The sequence below is a fragment of the Rhinopithecus roxellana genome, chromosome 17 (assembly GCF_007565055.1).
Source record: "Rhinopithecus roxellana isolate Shanxi Qingling chromosome 17, ASM756505v1, whole genome shotgun sequence".
In the NCBI taxonomy this organism is placed as follows: domain Eukaryota; kingdom Metazoa; phylum Chordata; class Mammalia; order Primates; family Cercopithecidae; genus Rhinopithecus; species Rhinopithecus roxellana.
Genome location: NC_044565.1, coordinates 51,603,196 through 51,627,503, shown reverse-complemented (window position 1 = coordinate 51,627,503; position 24,308 = coordinate 51,603,196). Strand labels below are relative to the sequence as shown.

Below are 24,308 nucleotides of genomic sequence, written 5' to 3'. Positions count from 1 at the left end.
TGTCCTTGGAGGTGAGATTCACAGGATCCCAGCAGCTCTTATTGAAGAATCTTCAACAACTCCTCTCCTCAGCTTTTCCTATGCCCTTTGGGTGTTTTAGGGAGCATCCTATTTTAAATGTTTGAAAGTACTATCAATGGTCTATTTCGAAATTCATTTTGATGGTTTTACCTAACTGTTATTGGTGCCTCAATTTTTTTATTTGGTTCCTCGGTAAAAATTGCTAATATAATATCCTGCTATAAATAGAATGTGAGTGAATATACAAGATGTAATGGAAGGCCAGAGGAAGGGTTAGTGCTGGAGAGTTCATTTCCTGCCTCCAAAACTCTTTCCAGGTGCTAAAAAAAAAACATCCTCAGGACATTTCTTTCTAGATATGCAACGTAACAGGAATAAATTCACCCACATTTCTATCACATGAAACTTTTGTTTTCAAGGAATGTTTATTAACTGCACATTGTCAAGTCAAAAGTAAAGATGATCCTCATATTTTGGAATTTTGATAAAATATAGGAGTAGGCAAAGGGAAACTCAATTAGTTCAGTACAATTTTAATATAGATTTCATTATTTTTGAATTATCAGCAAATACACGGACAGTGTAAGTCAGTTAAACTAAATCTCTTTAGTTACAAAAAGAGATTCAAGCTATTTTAGTATAAAACAAATAAATAAGTAAATCATTTAGTGGCCCAAGGCAAAAAGTTTTGTGTATCTTCTGTATAGGAAAGGAATAATTTATAACATGAAGAAAGCCTGATTTTGGCACTCTGCTACAGAATTACATCTGTTTGACATGCATTATGTTTTTGGACAGAATAGACAAAGTATAATATATGGCAATTTAACCAAACTTGTAAAGCAGAATAAATCATTCTCTTTTACTAGCAAAACTCAAGCCAGAATGGAATACCGCCAGATTTGCCTGCCACTTTTTTTAACCAACGCATTTGGGAGAACATGAGTTTCATTGTAAGATGTCTTTAATTTCTATTCTGTAATTTGGATCACATAATATTATCCTCCATCATTGATTACTTAACAACACGCTATCTCTACAATTAATTTTAGGCAAAAAGTAAAGTTAAAAGCTATATTCTAAAATCCAGCGGGTGGAGGGGATGAATCAAATATGTATATATTTAATTCTGAGGAATTCAAAAATATTGTGTCATTTAGAATATATTTAAATGTCTTTGCAATATGACCAGGTTGTCTATAACTGTAATAACAAACATTGTAAATCCTGCCCCTTCTGATCTTCAATTCTTGTTTGTTTTAAGAGAAATAATTATTCAGGCTAGGTGTGGTGGCGCACATATGCAATCTCAGGTATTGGAGAGTCTGAGGTGGGAGGATTGCTTGAGCCCAGGAGCTGGAGGCTGCAGTGAGCACCACTGTACTCTATCCTAGATGACAGTGAGACCTGTTTCTAAAAGAGAGAGAGAGAAATAGTGTGCTCGCTACCTTGCAAATGGTATCTTGTCATCTTGGACATACGTGGATCTCTTTGGCTCATTCTGCTCTTCTGCCTCCTTGCTGATCCCTCATGGAGGACAGGACTCCGAGAAGATCTGATGGCTTCCCCCGACCAGAGAAAGTTGCTCCTCTCAGGATCAACTTGTCTTTAAAGCACCTTTTCCTCCTGGGTTCTGCTCACACTTCCTTCTCTCTGCCCTTTGGCTGCAGGGTACTCTACTATCCCTTCTGGGTTTTGTTGTTGTTGTTGCTGTTTATCCTACCAAGACCTATACACATGGTCTCTTTATTAAATGCTCCTCAGATTATCTCAATTTGAAGGTTCCATTTGTCTGTTGCTGGAAGTCCATTTGGAACCACGAATTTCTAAATCTCTGTGTATTTCTGTAGATATACATGTGCCCATACACCCTGGAATGGTTTAAACTGTGTTCTCCCCAAAGATATGCCCTTGTCCCAACCCTGGGGACCCGTGAACGTGGTATGATGCAGCCACAAGCCATGGAGCCCCTGAAGCCACTAGAAGCTGCAAGAGGCATGGAAGGGCCCTCTCCTACAACATCTATGGGGAGCACAGCTTTGTTGAAGCCCTAACCTTAGACTTTTGGCTTTGAGAACAATGAGAGAATACATTTCTGGTCTCTTAAGCCACCTAGTTTAATGCTCACCTGTTTATATAAACCACAGGAAGTAAATACATGTCTATATCTGCATCAACATCTATACATTTGTTTATACAAGCATAGATAATTTCTATAAATACATAGTAAAATCTTGTAGAGTTATTTCTGAGAATGGGACAGGTGCACTTCATGTATTATTTCTGCAAATGTACGTGTGTGTTTAGAATGTATTTACGTTGATAATTTAGGAAAAGAAATTATGAAAAAAGGAATTAGAGCATAAAATTTCCTTTAAAGAGTATTTCAGTTGGACAATGGTCACAGAACTCAACAAACTGAGTTTTCTCATGGCAATAAGAATGACCCCAGGCTGGGCATGGTGGTTCACGCTTATAATTCCACCATTTTGGGGAGCCAAGGCAGGAGGATCGCTTGAGATCAGGAGTTTAAGACAAGCGTGGGCCATGTAGCAAGACCTCATTTCTAAGAACATAATAATAAATTAGCCAAGCGTGGTGACACACGCCTGTAGTCCCAGCTACTCAGGAGACTGAGGCTGGAGGATCACTTGAGCCCAGGAATTCAAGACTACAGTGAGCTGTGATCCCACCACTGCACTCCAACCTGGGTGACAGAGTGAGACTCTGTCTCTAAAAAAGAAAAGAATGCCCCCTTTTGTAGTCCACAGTGAGTGGAGTACATGCACAAGTCATTTTATTGCACTATGCTTTATTGTGCTTTACAGATACCATTTATTTTTCACAAAATGAAGATTTGTGGCAACCCTGCATCAAACAGTTATTGGCACCATTTTTCCAAGCACTACCTGTGCTTACATCTTATCTGTTTCACATTTTGGTAATTTTCAAAATATTGCCAACGTTTTCATTATTATTATGTCTGATATAGTTGTCTCTGAGCAGTGACATTTGATGGAACTATTGTAATTGTTGTGGGACTCCATGACAGCAACCATAAAAGATGGCAAACCTTATCAATAAATGTGTGCGTTCTGACTGCTCCACTGACCAGCCTTTCCCCATCGCCCTCTCTCTCTCTTTTGTCCCACCTATTTCTTAAGACACAACAACATTAAAATTACACCAGTTAACAAATGAGCAATGGCCTCTATCTGTTCAAGTGAAAGTAAGAATCTTACATCTCTCATTTTAAATTAAAAGGCAGAAAAGATTGGTGACGCTTAGTGAGGAAAGCAGTAAAAAAGCTGAGATGGCCCAAAAGCTAGGCCCTTTGTGTCATGCAGTTAGGCAAGTTGAGAATGCAAAGGGGAAGTTATTGAAAGAAACTAGATGTGCTGCTCCAGTGAACAAAAGATGAGAGGAAAAACAGTCTTACTTTTGACTGGAGAAAGTTTTCAGGGTCTGCATAGATCAAACAGCTACAACATTTGCTCAAGCCAAAGACCAGACCAGAGCAAGTCTCTAACTCTCTTCAATTCTAGCAGAGGTTGGTTCACAAGGTTTAGGAAAAGAGCCATCTTCATAAAATAAACGTGCACGTTGATGCAGCAAGTGCTGATACAGAAGCTGCAACAAATTATTCAGAAGATCTAGCTAAGATCATTGATGAAGGTGACTATGCTAAATGACAGATTTTCAACTTAGATAAAACAGCCTTCTGTTAAAGAAAACGTCATCCAGAACTTTCATAGCTAGAGATAAGTCAATGTCTATCTTCAAAGCGTCAAAGGACAGGGTGACTCTCTTGTGAGGGGCTAATGCAGCTGGTGACTTCAAGTTGAAGCCAAGGTCATTTACCACTCTTAAAATCCTAAAACCCTTTAGAATTATGCTAAATCGACTCTCCCTATACACTAAAAATGAACAACAAAGTTTGGATGACAGCACATCTGTTTACAGCATGGTTTACTGAATATTTCAAGCCCACTGTTGAAATATACAGCTCAGGAAAAAAAAAAATCCTTTCAAAATATCACTGTTCATTGACAATACATCCGGTCATCCAAGAGCTCTGATGGAAATGTACGAGGAGATTAATGTTTTCATGCCTACTCATGCAGCATTCATCCTGCAGACATGGATCAAGGAGTAACTTTTAACTTAGCTATTGAAAAATACATTTTGTAAAGCAATACCTGCTGTAGATGGTGACTGCAATTAAGAACATTGGTGATTCATGGGAAGAAGTCAAAATATCGACATTAAGAGAGACTGGAAAAAGTTAATTTTAATCCCCACAGATGACTTTGAGGAGTTCAGGACTTTGGTGGAGGAATTAACTTCAGATGTATGGGAGATAGCAAAAACAAAACAAAACAAAATTAAAGAAAAAACTAGAATTAGAAGGAAGCCTGAAGATGGGACTGAATTGCTGCAATTTCAAGACAAAACTTGAAGGGATGAGGAGTCGCTTCTTATGGATGATAAAGGAAAGTGATTTCTTAAGCAAACACCGCATGTTCTTACAAGTGGGAGCTGAATGATGAAAATGCATGGGCACATGATGGGGGAACAGCACACACTGGGGCCTGTTGGAAGGGGAGTTGGGGAGGGAGAACATCAGGAAGAATACCTAAGGGATGCTGGGCTTAATACATAGGCACTGGGATGATCTGGGCAGCAAAGCACCGTGACATACGTTTACCTATGGAACAAATCTGCACACGTACCCTTGAACTTAAAATAAAAGTTGAAGATTTCCTGTTCCCTCTGTTGTGTCTTGGAGTCTGGAATGATGAAGACCTTGTGCTCTTAGGCAGGTCCTTCCTCTATACTGTTTTAGAATTCTTCTGGACTCAACTATTGTTGAAACTCAACAATAGTTTCAATGTGTTCTGATGATTGGTTGTTATAATGAAAATAAGGCCCTTTGATAACAACACGGAAATTAGAATTGGTGACATAGACCTGGAAGATAACTGTCCTTTAACATGATTGCTCTCATTTAACTACGAGTTTTATTTTCCTGTCAATTCTTGTGGGATCAAGAAAATGATGTTCCAAATAAATGACATTGCCACATTATTGGAGATCAGTTACAGACCAATGTTGGATACTACCAGTGAATTTTCAGTGGTTTGCTTTGTAAAGAAGCTCAAATTCCCATCTGTGATACATTTTGGAATGAGTGGGTTTGATGCCAACACATTGAAAGATATCCCCCAAAAAACAAAAGGATAAGAGTCATCAGCTCCCACACAAAGTAACAAGTGTGAACCTAATTTTAGCAGTGTTAATAAGGAACAACTATCCATGAGTCTTTGCATCAGCAATGCCTGTGTTAGAACATCCTCTCTTACCTAAGGCACAGGGTCGAGTGGTACATAATACCTCCTTGTCTGGGACCAGTTTAATTAATACTGTTGTTAGTTGTAGGTGTCCATAGTTGAGTAGCAGCCTCTGTTACCAGTTTCACTACCTTTTGGAGTTTTGGATGACATATCTATGCTGTGATATTTACACGTTATAATGAATTATTTTTAAGTAAAATTGCTATTCTAACTTTGTATGTGAAATAAAGTTCATACATCATAAAGCTTGCCTATAAAAAATAAAAATAAGATACAAGTTTTTTAAAAAAGAAAGTGGTTTCTTGAGATGGAGTCTATGGAATCTACACCTGGTGAAGCTGCCATGAGCATTGTTGAAATGACAATAAATGATTTAGAATAGTCCATAAACTTAGTTGATAAGCAGTTGTCAGGGTTTGAGAGGACTGACTCTAATTTTGAAAGAAATTCTACTGTGGGTAAAAATGCTACCAAACAGCATGACATGCTACAGAGAAATATTTTGTGAAAAGAAGAGTCAATGGATGCAGCAAACTTCATTGTTTCATTTCAGAAACTGCCACAGCCACCCCAGCCTTCAGTAAGCACCACCCTGGCCAGCTAGCAGCCATCAACATTGAGGCAAGATCCTCAACTAGCAAAAATAGTAGATTAGAATGTATTATAGGCTCAGGTGATCATTAACAGTTTTTAGCAATAACGTATTTTAAATTAAGGTATGTACTGTTTTTAGACATGTCATTGCACACTTAAAGTACAACATAGCATAAGCATAAATTGTATATACACTCAGAAGCCAAAATACATCCAGCGATGTGACGCTTTTCACTGTAATATTCACTTTATGGCAGTAGTCTGGAACAGACCTGTAATAGCTTCGAAGGATGCCTGTAGATGGGAATTGAACAGGAAATGTATATTGTTTTTCTTTTCTTTCTCATATGTATTATTTTTAGGACCGCCCTTCTCTGACCTTCACAAATATGGTTCAGGTCCTGAAGTAAGAAGTCCTACAAAGCTACATTCTTAGAAACATCTGCATTTCAAACAAAACAAACCAATAAACAGAAAGATATTTTAGTATCATGGCATACCAAAGAAATTCATGTAAATTATTATCCATTAGCCATATTAAACACAATGATGTGGTTGTACTTCTCTATTATTCTTCCCAATTTTTATTCTAAATCAGTGCAAGCATCTGAATTAGTGAAGAGTCAGTATTCTTTGCCTTGTGGTTTTACATGTATTATGGGTCTTCTTCACAAAAATTGTCTTGTTCAATTTTGCAGCAGATTATAATTTAGGGAGCATTAGAAGGAAGTCCAACATTTATATAAAAAATGAACACCATTTTGTTCAGTAGGAAATAGCCCAGCATATTGTACACACTTCTGTTTACTTATATGTAATAGCCAATTCTAAGCAGAAAGTAAATTGTTGTACAGAAAGAGAATTGCACAACAAGAGTGTTTTTCTGTCCACTTACCTGAAAACCATGCTAACGTCTCAAGACACTTAATCTTCCCCATGCATCCTCTTTCTTCCAAACAATATGTTTTACATTTTTGTTTTACATTATTTTAAATGGAAAGACTCTGATTTCAGTCTGTGCTGAGAGAAAATTTACTTTGTGCTAATGGTGCAAGGTGGAGAATATTGGTGGTATAAGTTTAAATGCATTTGTTATTGGAGATTTTTTTTACAAGATTGTTAACACGTTAGGAAAACATAGTTCTTATCAGTAAGCAGCTAAATGTGGGGCTGAGGGGAAAATCAATTTTCTGGGTGTGTTTCCCAATATTACATTAAACACTATCTTTTTAAAAAATTGGGTTGCTTTTCTTTTGGTAGTTATTTCATATTGTTTTAATTTTTTAGCTGGATTTACATTATTTTAACTTATTCACTCTTTCCTCTTTTGTTGTTATGGGTTTTTTTTTTTCTTTTTTTTTTTTGAGATGGAGCCTTACCCTGTCACCCAGGTTGGAGTGCAATGGCGTGATCTCGGCTCACTGCAACCTCCACCTCCCAGGTTCAAGTGATTCTCCTGCCTCAGCCTCCTGAGTAGCTGGGATTACAGGTCCGCCACCATGCCTGGCTGATTTTTTGTATCTTTAGTAGAGACGGGGTTTTGCCATGTTGGTCAGGCTGGTCTCAAACTCCTGACCTTGTGATCCTCCCCGCTCCGCCTCCCAAAGTGCTGGGATTATAGGCGTGAGCCACTGCGCCCAGCCCTCATTCATCGTTTTTTAAATGATCGCTGATGTGCAGTGTCTCTGTCGGATACTGAGGGGAACATAGTGAGAATGAGATGACACAGGGCGTTGTCATCACCAAATGCATTTCTGAGTCTTTCGTGCCCAGCACACAGGCCGAGAAGCTGCGTTAGCACTGGCACCTCACAAGCCATCATGTGGATCTTTTGCTATCAGCGAGCACTCTACCTGGTTTCAGGCCCAAGGATTTTAATGTTTCCAGCAAATTAAACATTACTTTTTTTTTCTCCACATAAGATTGTAGATTCCACAGCCAAACTAAAACTCCAGGCAGTGATAGATAGGATCTGTTCCTACTATAAGCCTGCTTTTTAAAATAAACTTTTCATTTTGGCACAATCTTAGATTTGTAGAAAAATAACGGGAACAGAACAGAGTTCCCCTATGCTCTGTACCCAGTGGTTCCTAACTTCCGTGAATATGGTGCATGTGACAAAATAAATAAGCCAATATTGGTCCATTGTCATTAGTTAAAATCCATGGTTTACTTGTATTTCTTGTTTCTTTGTTTGTTTTGTGTTTTACTTGCTTTTCTTTTTTCTATTCCAGGTCCCATCCAGGACGCCGTCCTATATTTTGTTGTCGTGTCTCCTTTGGCTCCTCAAGGCGATGGCAATTTCTCAGGCATTCTTGCTTTTGAAGAACCTGACAGTTTTATGTGCTACTGTCTGAGTATTTTGTAGAATGTTTCGTAACTGAGATTTGTCTGATGTTTTTGTCATAGATTGGACTGTGGGTTTTGGGGAGGAAGCCCACAGACGCAAGGGGCCATGCTCACTGTAGGTACTCGCAGTCTTCACCTGGTGGAGGAGGGAGGTCCTCTTTCTTCTCTGTAAACTCACTCTTTTGTTCCCCTTTCCACGTTGTAGTCTTTGGAAAGAAGTCACTATGAGAGTCAACCTGGGCTTTAATCTCAGTTCCGGAATCTGTCAGCTGTCAAATATTTTAAACTCTTGGAGCCCATACTTTCCACCTGTGAAACGGGGATGAAATGCCTGCCTCAAAGAGTGGTTGTGATGATGAGAAATTACTTATTCTGAATAGTTTCATAAACAGTAATTCTCCCTGTTGATCTTCTATGTAATAATGTGTGCTAAGGAAATAAGTCCCTTTCTCATTTCCTACAAACAAGTCGTAACATCCAATATTAAATGTTGTACTAAGTAATAGATATTTCTTGATAGTTGCTTATTCCTTAATATAATGTTATGTATCTTTTTAAAGATGATTCATTAGGACCTGATTACATGCTTTGGTTTTCACTTCACTAAGTCTGTCGTATTTTACATGGGGATAACAACTCACCGGTTTTTCTTCCTACTTACTGCCCTCCTTAGATAATCTTATTAAGTTCCAATTATATTACGGGTGCTAAATATCATCTTTGTTCCTCAAAACAAACTGTGTTATAAGGAGTTACTTTCATGTATTCATACTGAACTTAGATTCAGAGAGCAAAACACTTGTTCAAAATTCTAGAAATAGCAAGTAAGAGACACATTTCAGAGTTGGATTTAATGCTTGAACTCATTCTTGTTGGATTGAATGTTTGAACTCATTCTTGCTGGATTTAATGTTTGAACTCATTCTTGCTGGATTTAATGTTTGAATTCATTTCGCAGAGCATCACACCACATCAGCAGCCTGTGATCTGGTGTTAGTTCAGGTTATCACCTTTATACCTCCTTCATCCTGTACGTCTGTGGTGTCTTTCCCTATGTGAGATGTGCAGTATTTATTGTGAAGACAGCCACCTTCCACCAGAGAAGGTGATGATTTTTTTTTTTTTTTTTTTTTTTTTTTTGAGGCGGAGTTTCACTCTTGTTGCCCAGGCCGGAGTGCAATGGCATGATATTGGCTCACCGCAACCTCTGCCTCCTCGGTTCAAGTGATTCTCCTGCCTCAGCTTCCCAAGTAGCTGGGATTACGGGCATGCACCACCATGCCCCGACTACTTTAGTGTTTTTATTGGAGACAGGGTTTCTTCACGTTGGTCTGGCTGGTCTCGAACTCTGGACCTCAGAGAACACTGGCCTCGGCCTCCCAAAGTCCTGGGATTACAGGTGTGAGCCACTGCGCCCAGCCTGGTGATGATTTTTCTGCAGAGAAAAAAATTATTTTACTATTCTTTTGTTCACTTTGGCTGCCATGAAAAAATACTCCCTGAAGGCTCTTTTAAACTTTATATTTGAATATCCCCTGAAATATTATATTGAGAATAAACAAAAAGAAAAAAAAAAAACAACCCTAGTTTAATCTGCTTTTCTTTCAGATCAGTAACAGCACAAAAGGAAACCTATAGAGGTTACAGAAATGTTCGCTTAGATAACATTTAGGCTTATTATGGAACGTTGGTCTTTCAATGTACACTGTTTTACACTTACTATAAAGTTTATATCAAGAGAAAATTAGTTTTACACATTAAAATAGCATATAATGAAAGATGTATATAAGTAAAATCTGAAAAAGTAATACAATACATTTTGACCAAAGTGTATTTAATTTATTTGGTTAACATAGAAATTAATTTGACCAAACACCTACTTCTATAAATAAGAGCAAGAAGTAGGAAACCTCATCGCTGAATTAAGTTGCTGTCACGTTGCATGCAGCCATAATCACATTGGGATGTAGTGTGCTCTGTAGCAAATACATATCACAAATAAGTTTTGGTTGCATACCATATAGTATCATCTATTTAAGTGAACTTTCTTTTTTAATGGTTTACTCTGCTTTGAAAAGTACATTATAATGTTTGTATTATGCTTTTCCATACTTATTGGTAATGGGACTATTGTAATAAAGTATCTTGAAGAAAAATATATCTCAGAAATGTAAGCTACTCAGAGATATACAAGAGAAAGTCACTGTATCAATTAAATCATTCCATTAAGATTAAGACTGGCAAAGGTGAATATTTAAAACTAGGTTACTAATTTACTTAGACCCACATTTGACACTGAGACAGGAGTTTGAAGCACCATTGTATCACTCGTTAGGGATTGCTACTAGCCCTATTCACCAGATCTAAGATTCCCCTCTATTCTCCACAAACATACTCAGAAATTGGGTGTCAGTGTGTCCCACAGGCAGATTGAGAAGGCCAAACCAGGAAGCTAGCAGGACCCTCACAGGAGCAAGAACATGTCCACGGAGATAGGTGAGGCCAGGGCAGGGCAGAAGAGCCCATTGTTAAAGCGAATCTGGGAGTCTGGAATTAGGGCATCAATTTATGCTGACAGCATATTCAGGAACAGAAGGTTATGAGTCAGAGTCACGCTATCGAAAAGCTATCCAGGCATACATAAAGAGCAAAAGCACGGAAAAAGGTCAAAGATTACTCAGAAAACCAGAAACCAGAGGGGTATAAATCCCAAAAGCCACAATGCAAGCATTTGATATAATATTCTCATTCCTGCAATGGCCTCATTCAGCATCATCTGTGTGATGCCAGTATCCATTCCTCTGACGCCACCCTCATCCCCAGGCTTCTCGGGACCAAAATCTCTGGAGTCTAACTCCACAGAGACACCATTATTCCCTGGGCCTCATCAGAGCTTTTCACTAGTAAAATTATGAACTCAACCCTTGCTCTCTGGCCTCCACTTCCTGTCCTTGTCCTCGTCTTTGGGAGTTGCTACATCACTCTTCTCTAACCCATCAAGGCAATGATAATCCAGTTTCTGTCTATAGGTGCCTTCCTGACTTCACATCTTGCTATATATCACTTAGATTTTAAAAGTTGAGTGCTTCATGGCTGGGCCCAGTGGCTCACACCTGTAATCCCAGCACACTGGGAGACCGAAGGGGGTGGATCACCTGAGGTCAGGAGTTCGAGACCATCCTGGCCAACATGGTGAAACCCCATCTCTACTAAAAATAGTAATAAAATAGTCCAGGCACGGTGGATCACACCTGTAATCCCAGCACTTCGGGAGGCCGAGACTGGTGGATCACGAGGTCAGGAGATCGAGACTATCCTGACTAACATGGTGAAACCCTGTCTCTACTAAAAATACAAAAAATTAGGTGGGTGTGGTGGTGGACACCTGTAATCTCAGCTACTTGGGAGGCTGAGGCAGGAGAATCTAATTGGTTGAACCCAGGAGACGGAGCTTGCAGTGAGCCAAGATCGCGCCATTGCACTCCAGCCTGGGTGAAAAGAGTGACACAACACCTCAAAAAAAAAAAAAATAAATAAAAATAAAAAAGTCTATTGCCTCAAACACTCTCTTGCTAATATTCTGAACTCCCTGGATTTATCTGTTTTCAATCTTCCTTCTCTGGGCATATCATATCTAGGAAACCATACAATAAATGGTCTCCTGCTACTTGCTTGTTTCACCTAGTGTCATGTTCCTGGGATTCATTCATGATTTAGTATGTGTCAGCATTTCATTCATTTTTACTGCTGGAAAGTATTCCATGGTATGGATATACCATATTTTGTTTATCCCTTCACCAGTTGAGGCATATTTGGGTGGTTTCCACTCTTTAGCTATCATGAATAATGTTGCTACAAATATTTGTGCAGAAGTCTTTCGTGGACACATATTTTCATTGAGTAGTTTTTTAAAGTACACTTGCTGTGACATGTTTATGTTTAACTTAATAAACTGTTTCCAAAGAGGCTACACCATTTTACATTCCACCCAAGACAAATCTTTGAGGCTTTCATTTCCTCCCTGCAGCACTTGGCATTGTTTGTCTTTTTATTATAGCTATTCTAGTAGGTGTGCAGTGGTACATATGGTGGTTTAGTGTATCTTTCCCTAATGGCTAATAATGTGGAGCATCTTTTTATTATTTTTCTTTTAGTTTCTTAAGATGGAAGCATAGGTTATTATCATTTGTAGCGATCTTTCTTCTTTCCTGGTATATGCATTAAAGTTATACATTTTCTTCTAAGCATAATTTTACCTGTATATCATCCATTTGTATATATTGTGCTATTGCTTTCACTCAGGTCAAAAATGTCTTAAAATTTTCTTTGTTATATATTTTTTGACTCATGGGTTATTTGGTATTGTGATTTTTAGTATACACATATTTTGAGTTTTTCATTTTTTCTGTTCAATTGTGGATCACTAAATTAAGTTCGTTGTGATCAAGGTACCTATTTTATAGAATTTCAATCTTTTTAAATAGATGTATCCTTTAAAAGAATGTATATTATGCTAATAGTTGGTGAGATGTTCTGTAAATGTTAATTAGATCAAGTTGGTTGAAAGCATTGTCCAAGCCTTCCATCTTTGCTGATTTGCCATCTAGTTGTTCTATCAATTACTAAAAGTTTTCTATTGACATCTTCAACTTTTATCATCATTGAATTGTGTTTTCTTTTCCATTCCTACTAGGATTTTCTTTATATGTTTTGGTACTCCATTGTTAAGTGTACATACATTTTTGTTATATCTTTTTGATATATTGACCATGTGATTATCATGTTACCTCTGTTGTTCTATATTAATATTTATTATATAAATTTTATTTTGTCTGATATTAATATGGTCACTCCAGCTTTATTATGACTATTCTTTTCATGGTATATCTTTTTTCTACAATTTTTCCTTAAACCTATTTGCATCACTAAATCCAAAGTATGTCTCTTATATACATTTCTCTTTATTCAATCTGATAATTTCTGCCTTTTTCATGGTGTATTTAGTCCATTAAAGTTTTAATATTATTATTTGTGTGGTAGAATTTGTAGCAGATACTTCGCTATTTTTTGGTTTGCCCTGTGTCTTCATGTTCCCCTGTTTTCTTTCACTGCCTTATGCTTATGTTAAATAAACATTTTTGGTGTATCTTTTTAATTCCTCTTTTCATTGGCTATAGGTTCAGTTATTTTCCTAGTGGTTGTCCTAGGGATAAAAATATGCAACTAAACATAGTACAATATACTTCGGCATTATGCACACTTAACTCTGATAAAATATAGCAACTCTTTTCCCAGTACTTTTCCTTCCTCCTGTTCTGGGCTATAATTACTATATATATAATCTTCATATCTATCTATGTTGTAAGCCCAGCAATACAGTGTTTTAATTATTACCTTATGCAATCTTAAGTCATATGAAGATTAAAAACAGAAATGAGAAAAACAACTGATATGTATAACTGATATATAGATAGATACATAAACATATACATATATTTTTAATAAAAACTCATGTATACATATCCACACACACATACATATGTTTGTGTGTGTGTGTGCGTGCATGTGTGAGAGAGAGGAGGGAGAATTTTATATTAGCCCCACACACTTACAAAGTGAAATTTTATATTAACTCACATACTTTTGTATTACCTTTGTTTATTCCTGTGTATGCAGTGCATAGTAGTTTGGTGTCATTTTGTTTTAACCTGAATAACTTTCTTTAATATTTTTTGAAAGTGTAGTAGCATTAATATATCTCAGATTTTGTTAATCTATGAATATCTTTATGTCACCTTCATTTTGAAGAATAGCTTTGTTGGATATTGATTTGCTTTTTTGAGACAGGGTATTGCTTTGTCACCCAGGCTAGAGTGCAGTGGTGAGATCATGACTTACGGCAGCCTCAATCTACTGGGCTCAAGTGATCCTCCCACCTCAGCCTCTCTTGTAGTTGGGACAACAGGCATGCATTACCATGCTTGGCTGATTTTAAAAAAATAGTTAGTAGAGACAGGGTCTCACTTTGTTGCCCAGGCTGGTCTTGAATTCCTGGGGTTAAGCAATCCTCCTGCCGTGGCCTCGTAAAGTGCTGGGATTACAGGCATGAGCCATTGCACCTGGCCTGGGTATTGAATTTTTGAACCATCACTTTGTGTCTTTCTGTTACTTTCTGACCTACTTCATTTCTGATGAGGTCAGCTATTAGCCATATTGTTGTTCCTCTACACATGTTAACTAGTATTTCTCTTGTTGCTTTCAACATTTTCTCTATGTCCTTAACTATCAAAATCTTGACCAAGATATATTTACGTGTAATTCTCTTTGAATTTTTTCCTGCTTGAGTTTTGTTGGGTTTATTGGATCTGTAAATTAGTATTTTTATGAAATTGGGGACCTTTTGCCATTATTGCTCAAATATTATTCTTCCACTCTGTTTTCTCCTTCTGGTGCTACCATTGCTCATGTATCCCACAACTCTATGCTGCTCTCTTTATTTTTCTTCACCAGTTTTTATCTCTGTTCATAAGATTGGATAATTTCTATCAGTGCATCCCCAAGTTCACTGATTCTTTTTTCTATCACTTCAAATACATTTCTGAGCCTGTCTAGTGCATTTTTCCCATTTCAATTACTATAGTTTTAAATTTTAGAATTTCCATTTGTTTGTGTTTTATATTTTCTATATTGTCACTGAGTCATTGTCATACTTTTGTATAAGCCTTCCGGCATGACTTCTATTAGTTTTTTTAGGCAACTATAGTTTCTACTATGAAGATTTTGCCTACTAAATTCAACATCTGGGCACATTCTGCAATGCTTTCTATTGGCTAACTTTTTCTCCAGACTATTTCTTTATTATTTATTTGAATATCTTGATTTTTAAAAAATTACTGAATATTTTAACACAACAGTCCTCAACATTTTTGGCACCAGGGACAAGATTTGTGGAAGACAATTTTTGCACAGATAGGGAGGTGGAAAGCGGTATTGGATGATTTCAGGATGAAACCATTCCACCTCATTAAGGAGCTTGTAACCTAGATCCCTCGTGTGGGCAGTTCGCCTCTGGTGTTCGTGCTCCTGTGAGAATCAGATGCTGCTGCTGGCCTGACAGGAGCGGGAGCTCAGGCGGTTCTGCTCACAGGTCTGCTGCTGACCACCTGCTTTGTGGCCCGGGGCCTAACAGGCCATGGACCTGCATCAGTCCACGGCCAGGGAGCTGGAGATTCTGGTTTTAAAGAACATGTTTTATTCACTTTTTGTGTGTGTGTTAACTTTAGCCTGCTGTGGGTTTTTGTTGTTGTTATTGTTGCAATTTGCAACTTGCCTGGACTCAGCCTTCAAAGTCTATCTCCCACACATTGTAGGCAGCTTTGCATTTGTCATTTTTTTTCTTTTTAAGTTTGGTTTAATGTTGGGGCTACACTTATGTCTGCATAGCTTAGTGTTCAATTAAAGATTGGCCAGAAGTTGTGTTCAAAAACCTCAAGTCAGTGTGGTTTGCACTGTCTGCTGATAGATAGGTGTGTGAACCAGGGAGTACATTGAAACTAGACTTAGTTTCCAGATCTGCCTCAGTTTTATTTTCTGCTGGTCTCTGCCACGTGCCCTCTGTGCATGGGCACAGGCTCTGTTAGCCAGAAGGTACGGTGGCCTGGGCCTCTGTGATCATGCTGGAATGGCGAGCTTATCAATCCATGTATAGTCATCTCATTTCCCAAAGCTCTCTGCTAACTTACCAGCTAGTGGGCCAGTCTGTTGCTTGACGCAAGACCTGAACCTCAAGCTACCAGAACTGCTGCCTCCCGTACCCCACCCCCAGCCGGCTTGCACCTAGCTCACCACTTTAACTCATGGGGCTCTCCTTGGAGAGAGCTCATGCTGGCAGCAGCAGGGAAGCTACGGGTTTTCAGGGCTGCACCTCTCCTCTGCCCCCAGTTGCATCCCCACACTGACCAAGCTCAGGGAGGAGCGATGGGAGTAGCCCCAGGCAGGAAAATCCCAGGTTCACACGGTCCTTACTCAACTTTCAGTAGTTCTTATGAATAAATGGTTTGTTCTTGTTGTGTGCCGTTGGTCCATTACCAGAGGACCAAACAATTTTTTTGTCAGTTTCAGTAGTTTGCTGTGTGAGAGTAGGATTTCTCAGCCTCTTCAATCTGTAGTGCCAAAAGTTAGAAGTTCTCACACATCGTTTTTCTGATTCTATATCTACTGCAAACTCGATGTTTTTGTCTTCCCTTTCTCTTCACACCCAGGCTTCTTAATTATTATCTCTACTTCATGTTTCCATTTTCATACTTCCCATTCACTTTTCGGATTTTAAAATCTGACTTCTAGGTGAATCATGACATACAAGCATCTCTTGTGAATATCTCTGATGACAGTCCTATTGATACTTTCAATAGAACATTTTGATACATAGTTTTTCTTGACCTCCCACTTTCTAATAGGGCCCAATCCTAGAAACACTCTGTTGTCTTGGCTTCTAGTCTGCCACACACCTGGTTTTGCTCCGATTCCTAAAGCTGCCTGTTTCAGACTCTGGTATGGGCCTGAGGAGTCCTCACCTGCTAGTGCTCCCCCAACTGTGCTCCAGCCATGTCATTCCAGTTGCATTACCCCTGCCTCCTCCTGTGGGGCTCCAAAGACCATTTTTACCTCTGATCTAGATCCTTTACCTGAGCCTCAGAATTTATCTTCAGTCGCTTTCTGGATCTCTCCATTTGGTTTCTCATCCCACAGACACGCAAAATTCCTAACGTCCAAAACTGAACCTATGATTTTCCATAACAAATCCATATCTCCTGTTGTATCCCCATTTTAGTGAATAACACTTCTGTCAACCAAGTGCTGCTCTGGATCCATGGATGTCATTCTTCACTTCACTTCACTTCACTTCACTTCACTTCACTTCACTTCACTTCACTTCACTTCACTTCCCTTCCCTTCACTTCACTCCATTAAAGTACATTTAAAATTTAATGACCGTGAATCATTTCATTTCCCTACTCCCCAGACACTTCCTCCAGTCCCCACTGCCACATCTCTGGGTGGATCACAGTCAGCACTAGCATGGAAAATCTGCAGAACTCCTACCTGGTCCCTTCACTACTTTCTTCTTTCCTTCCCACCTACCTATCTCTATCCTACTCGTCTTCTACCCTAAGTTAGACAGTTTCTAACTTCAGGGTTTCCTCAACCCCAAAGTTCATGTTATGGGCCTCGGCCTCGTAAGACTTTCTAATGTTGTTTTGTAACCTCCTCTTTAGATGTCCTGTTCTAATCCTAAATTCCAAGACACAGCAGGGTTCACGTCTGTCATAACTTACAGGCTCATCCTCAGCATCTAATTAAGGGACTGACATGTAGTTCCTTGGATAAGAATGTACAAACCAATCATGCCCATTTATACATAAGTTGGTGGGGTCTCCGAGAGTTGTTTTTTGTTTTTGTTTTTGTTTTTTTTTTTGAGATGGAGTCTCACTCTATCACCCAGGCTGGAGTGCAATGGCATGATCTTGGCTCACTGCAACCTCCACCTCCTGGGTTCATGCAATTCCTTGCCTCAGCCTCCAGAGTAGCTGGAAGTACAGGCGCTCACAACCAGGACCAGCTAATTTTTGTATTTTCAGTAGACACAGGGTTTCACCATTTTGGTTAGGCTGGTCTCGAACTCCCGACCTCAGGTAATCCACCCTTCTCGACCTCCCAAAGTGCTGGGATTACAGGCATGAGCCACTGCACCTGGCCAAGCCTCTGAGAGATTTTTAAAAGTTAAAAAGGCACGTAGCCACTAACTAATAGAACCTCCATTAAATCTATATTTCTTATATTTCTGGGGTTAGAGGTTATGAAGAGATGAACACACATACATCAACTCCTTCTCACTTAGCTCCCATTAGCCTTCTCCATGGCACAGAAAAAGTAAATGTCAAATTTGGTCTTGAATGGCGATTAAAAACAAACACTTTGCTATGCTGGGCAAATAGTGATTTCTAAAGGAAAAATAAATGTGGTTTTTGAGACTGGCAATACTGTGAAAGTAAATCAAGCTAGGTAAATACTTTTCTATTAGAGTTGCCAAATTCTTATGTATATGCAGGCACATATGCATATTATATGTAATACATATGCATATGTGTAAATTATATGCATTTGTATCCTCAAGTAATTTATATTCTGCTTAATCCCAAAATAAAAATGCTTTTACATGTTAAAAAATCTACGTTGAAAACATTATAAATTATTTTAAAAGCCTACATTAAAACATGCAGGTATATTTAATACTTCTCCTTTCAGAGTCTAAATAAGAAAACTTCATTTTTCACCCAAATTAACTTTAGATGCTAAACTGTAAAACTGGAATTAAAATAAAAAATTGGAAATATTAATTGTTGGTGTATTCTCATACATGAAGAGTTGATCATAAAAGTAGGCATGTAAATCTCAGTTGTTGCCAAATGGTCTGAAGGTAATGATGTGTGTATATATATATATGAGAGAGAGAAATGTTCCAGTAATCAAGAATTAAAAAACTCAAGATCTGTAAGTTAACTTCCCAATTATAAATGGTACTCAGAAGGTAACAAGCAGGACAAGATACTGAGTTTGTAGGTCTGGTACAACATGCTCCGAAATGCAGAGGATTTTAATCAGGCCTGGGATATATTTTCTATTAAAAGTAAGCCTTCAGTAAAGCTTGCTTATTCGGTGTTTCTTCTTTTACTTACTGATATTTAGTACATAGGATTAGATATAATTTCATTTTGACACATATCTCTGTCCTAGAAGTAGACTATTTTGCATTTATTCTGTTCTTTAAAAAATCTAATTGCTTAAGAAGATCACAATGGAAAAAAAGGTATATAAAATTAGTCATTTGGAAATACATCTAATAGAGAGAAAAAAATTTTTAAAGAAGAAAATACATGTGTTGCTGATCACATTTATAATAGCAAATGTACACATTCAAATTCTCTTGAATTTTGAAAGTTTTAAAGCCTATTATTTCAACAATTTGAAAGATTCACTAACTTTTTAATTTTAGGTATTGAAAAAAATAAGCGCACTGAAATAAAAGAAAGCAGATTATGCATTTACATTGATACTAAACCTAATGATTATAAATATAAAATCATTAGTAACTTGCTTATTTCTTCATCTATTTCTGAATACACTAAATGATTTCTGTATACTAATTGTATAATGCTGCAACATATTAATGTTTCATACACTATTTTATTTGCCAACACAATGCTTGAAGTGCAGAGAACAATCTCTGGAATTAGCATGCTGGGGCTGTGGCCTCCACTGTGGTATGAATGAGTGTTTGTCCACATCATACCCAGTCTATGGAAGATGACCCCTCTTATTCCTTGATTGTTGGAGCATAATTTTCACCTTCAAAAGTCTTCAGCACAAATGCACTTCCTTCTAAGAGCTGCTTACACGCATGACTTGACTGTTTAGTAATCAGTTAATATGTCAAGTGCAAGAAAGAAGTATCTTTGTGAAGATACTGGAAAGACAGAGACAGTGAAGAAACAAAGTAGGTAAAGCATCTGAACGGCACTGGGGTGTGTTCAGCAAGAGACTGACTGGTCTGCAGGGGAGTGAGTATCTCCATCATAATTATTAATTAAACTTCGCATTCAGATTCTTCTTAGCAATATTTTAGAAATTTGTCTTGGACTGAATTTTAGTCTGCTCATACGTAAAGTAAAACTCCACTAGGCTGGCAAGGACTAACTACTGAGCTGAGGTGGGAAGGGTATGTTACGGTTTTTAAGAGTCAGACCCAGAGACTGTGTCAAAATCCCAAAGTCATTCAATAGATCCCAGGAGAGCCATGTCTTGAGAATAAAACTAAACTGGCCCTCAAAAAGAGGGTACCTTCTCTAACAGACCTAAAATACAAGATTCAAAGGATTAATCTGATCTGCAAATAACTTCAAAACAAACTTCAAAACCCTTTGAAAGAAGACAATAAAATTTAAACATACAACCATGCAATATTTAAAATCTCAAGAAGACAAAAATAATTCAAAAACTTTGGGGAAAAAAGTAAAAATTGACCCATAAACTGAAGAAAAATCCAAATGTATAACCAAAAGAAAAATCCAGGCCCAGTCATCCGTGTATCCTAATACCTGCCCTCCATGCCTCTGCGCCCGCAGGCCATGTCGAAGGAGGCCGTGAATCTGGTGCAGATGCAGGAGCCGACTTTGAAGCCGGAGCAACAGTCCAAGCTCAAACTTGTGAATGAGGAGAACTTACCGAAGCAGGAAGAGTCTGTGCAGAAGCACCATCAGACCTTCTTTGCGTCCATCAGGACAGCTGTCACCATGTTTGGGGAAAGATTCCGTGCCTTTGTGACAGACCGGGACACAGTGACAGCCACGGTGGTTGGGCTGACGCTGCTGGCTGGCGGGGTCTACTCTGCCAAGAATGGAACAGCTGCCCCGGCAGGCTTCATCGAGGCTGGGCTGTTCAAGCCATCCCTGGTGACCCAGAAGTCCCGTATCACGGGGCTGGAGGCTCTGCAGCGGTCTTTCCAGGTCCGCCGGCAGGTCCTCCGCCGGCCCGGGACGTGCTGGAGGGTGTTGTGCGGAGTCCCAGCCTGGAAGCGCAGGTGCGCAACATGGCCATAGCAACAAGGAACACGGAGAAGAACCACAGCCTGTACAGGAATGTCCTGCTGTACGGGCCACCAGGCACCGGGAAGACACTGTTTGCCAAGAATCTCACCCTGTACTCGGGCATGGACTACGCCATCATGACCGGCGAGGACCTGGCCGTCATGGGGCCGGAAGGCGGGACCGCCATGAACAAGCTGTTTGACGGGGCCAATACCAGCCGGCGCGGCTTCCTGCTCTTCACGGACGACGCGGACGCCTTCCTTCGGAAGCCAGCCACTGAGGAGATAAACCAGGACCTCAGAGTCGGCCAGGATGCCTTCCTGTACCACATGGGGCAGTGCAGCAGCAATTCATGCTGGTCCTGGCCAGCCGCCACCCCGAGCAGTTACACCGGGACATCCATGAGAGCGTCGACATGAGGTGTCACTTCGACCTGCCCCGGCAGGGGGAGCGGGAGCGCCTGGTGAGAATGGATCTTGACAAGTGTGTTCTTGAGCCGGCCACAGAAGGCAAGCAGCGCCTGAAGCTGGCCCCGTCTGACTAGGGGAGGAAGTGCGTGGAGATCGCTCGGCTGACGGACCGCATGTCGGGCAAGAAGATCGCAAACCTGGCTTTGTCCTGTGGGGACAAGGCGTATGCCTCCAAGGATGGGGTCCTCACCGAGGCCATGTTGGATGCCTGTGTGCAAGACTTTATCCAGCTGCAGCAGCAGATAATGGGCTGGCTGAAGAGCAGTGGCCGGGCCTGAGGACGAGCACCCCTCACCCTGAGTCCTCCGCGAGACCACACCTCACAGAGCCTGGCTGCGGACCCCTCCCACCCCTGCCCTTCTGGTCCCTGCACATTTAGGAAATGCTCCCCCTAATAAATTCCCACAGGTGCCGCAAAAAAAAAAAAAAAAAAAAAAAAAAGAAAGAAAAAGAAAAGAAAAATCCAAATGCATAAATAAAAGAAATGATGAAATTAACAGTCAATGACTTTAAAATAGGTGCTATAAGTGACTTCATGGTTCTTTTTTAATGAACATAATGAGGGAAAAAGAAAGATAATAGAAATTAATGGTACCTATAGGGCTGAAAAATGTAATAGAGATGCAAAAATACACCAAATTAAATAAACTGCAAAATAGACATTGCAGAAGAAAGAATCTGTGGACTTGAAAACATAAACATAGCAATGGAAATTAGCTAACCTGAAGAAAAAGAATTTAAAAAGACTGAAATTAATAATAATAAAAAAGAACAAAACCTCAGTGACCGGTGGAATAATATCAAGATGTCTAAAATACATTTAATTGGCAAGGAAAATGAAGAAAAGCAAGAGAGGAAGGGGCAAAAAGGTTGAAACAAACGGCCACCAGCTTTCTAAATTTCACGAAAGTTCTAAACATACAGATCTAAGAAGCACAACAAACTCCAGCAAGATAGAAACAATTAAAACCTTAAGAAGTATATCGTGAATACCAGCACTTTGGGAGGCCAAGACGGGCGGATCACGAGGTCAGGAGATCGAGACCATCCTGGCTAACACGGTGAAACCCCGTCTCTACTAAAAAATACAAAAAAACTAGCTGGGCGTGGTGGCGGGTGCCTGTAATCCCAGCTACTCGGGAGGCTGAGGCAGGAGAATGGCGTGAACCCGGGAGGCGGAGCTTGCAGTGAGCTGAGATAGTGCCACTGCATTCCAGTCTGGACAACAGAGTGAGACTCCTTCTCCAAAAAAAAAAAAAAAAAAAAAAAAAAAAAAAAAAAAAGAGGTATATCATGATCAGATTGTTAATATACACTCATGAAGAGACAATACTTAAAATGTATATACATTATAAAAAGAAAAGCATGGTATTGATTTTCTGTAAGGAGCGAAGTATAAGGATGACATATTTATCATTAGGAGCAAGGAAAGGCATACGAAATTTAAACACCAACTTTTAAAGTGTTAAAACAAGGACTGTCAATTTAGAATTCTTTATCAAGTGATATCTTTCAAAAATTAAAGGTAAAATATATTTTTTCAGGGCTGCCAAAGTTGAGGTAATCTTTTATCAGCAAATTTACATTTCAGAAAATATTAAATGAAGTTTTTTTAGGCTAAAAAAATAGACACTTGGGGGAATTGCAGATCAACATTACAAGAATGAAAGCCACATAAACAAGAAAATATTGGTATAAATATGAATGCAAAAATTTAAAATATGTATACAATTTTCTTTTAGTTTTTAATTAAAAATTACCTGTAAATGCAAAAGCTAACCACTTGAATTTTTGAGTTGATGACCTATATACAATTAAAACATTTGAAAACAACAGCACAAATTTTGAGAGGAGGGTAATGGAAATTATTGTAAAAAGCTCCTTGACTTTTACATGAAGTGGTATAATAAAATTTTAAAGTAGATTATAATAAGTTCATTGTACATTTGTAAATTTTAAATCAATGACTAAACACACACACACACACACACACACACACACACACACACACAGAATTTTATCTATTAACCAACCAATCAGGTAAAATGGAAAGCAAACAACCAAACATCCGAAGTAAAGTTTTTAAAAATAATGCACCAGAGTAAGAGAAAAGAAACAATGAACAAAGAGGATAAATAGATAGTACGTATAATTTAAGCCTGGGACTTAAATCCAAATATGTCAAATTATATTATAAATATCAAAACATTCCAAATCTAAGGCAGAGTTTGTCAGACTGGATAAAAAAGAATGACTCAACTATGTGAAGTCTACAATTTAAGTCTACATTTAAACTCTCTTTAAATATAAATATTTAGGTAAGTTGAAAGTTAGATGATTAAATTTTAAAAAATGGACCTTACAGAAACATGATTATACCAAGATTGAACAAATAAATTTCAGAACAAGAACGATCTCCAAGGATAATAATGGGTAATTCATAATGTAAAATGATCAACAGATGAGAAGCTCACTGAAATTCAAACTGTATGCAACTAATAACAGGGATACAAAATGCATAAAATAAAATCTTACAGAATTAAAAGAGCAAAGAGAAAAAATTCACAAATATAGTTAAAGATTCAATACACTTTTATCAGTAATTTATAAAAGAAGGAAATCAATAAGGATACAAATATAAAACACTATCTATGTCTATCAAACACTATCAACCAGCTTGACTTAATATTTACAGCACACTAAAAGCAAAAAAGAAAGAATGCATTTTTTTTATTATACTTTAAGTTCTAGGGTACATGTGTGTAATGTGCAGGTTTGTTACATATGTATACTTGTGCCATGTTGGTGTGCTGCACCCATCAACTCGTCAGCACCCATCAATTCATCATTTATATCATGTATAACTCCCCAATGCA

General features: G+C 38.5%; 1 pseudogene; it reads left to right on the top strand.

Moving 5' to 3' along the window:
* Nucleotides 1-20,503: 20,503 nt before the first annotated feature.
* Nucleotides 20,504-21,732, top strand: LOC104673933 (annotated as a pseudogene).
* Nucleotides 21,733-24,308: the final 2,576 nt, after the last annotated feature.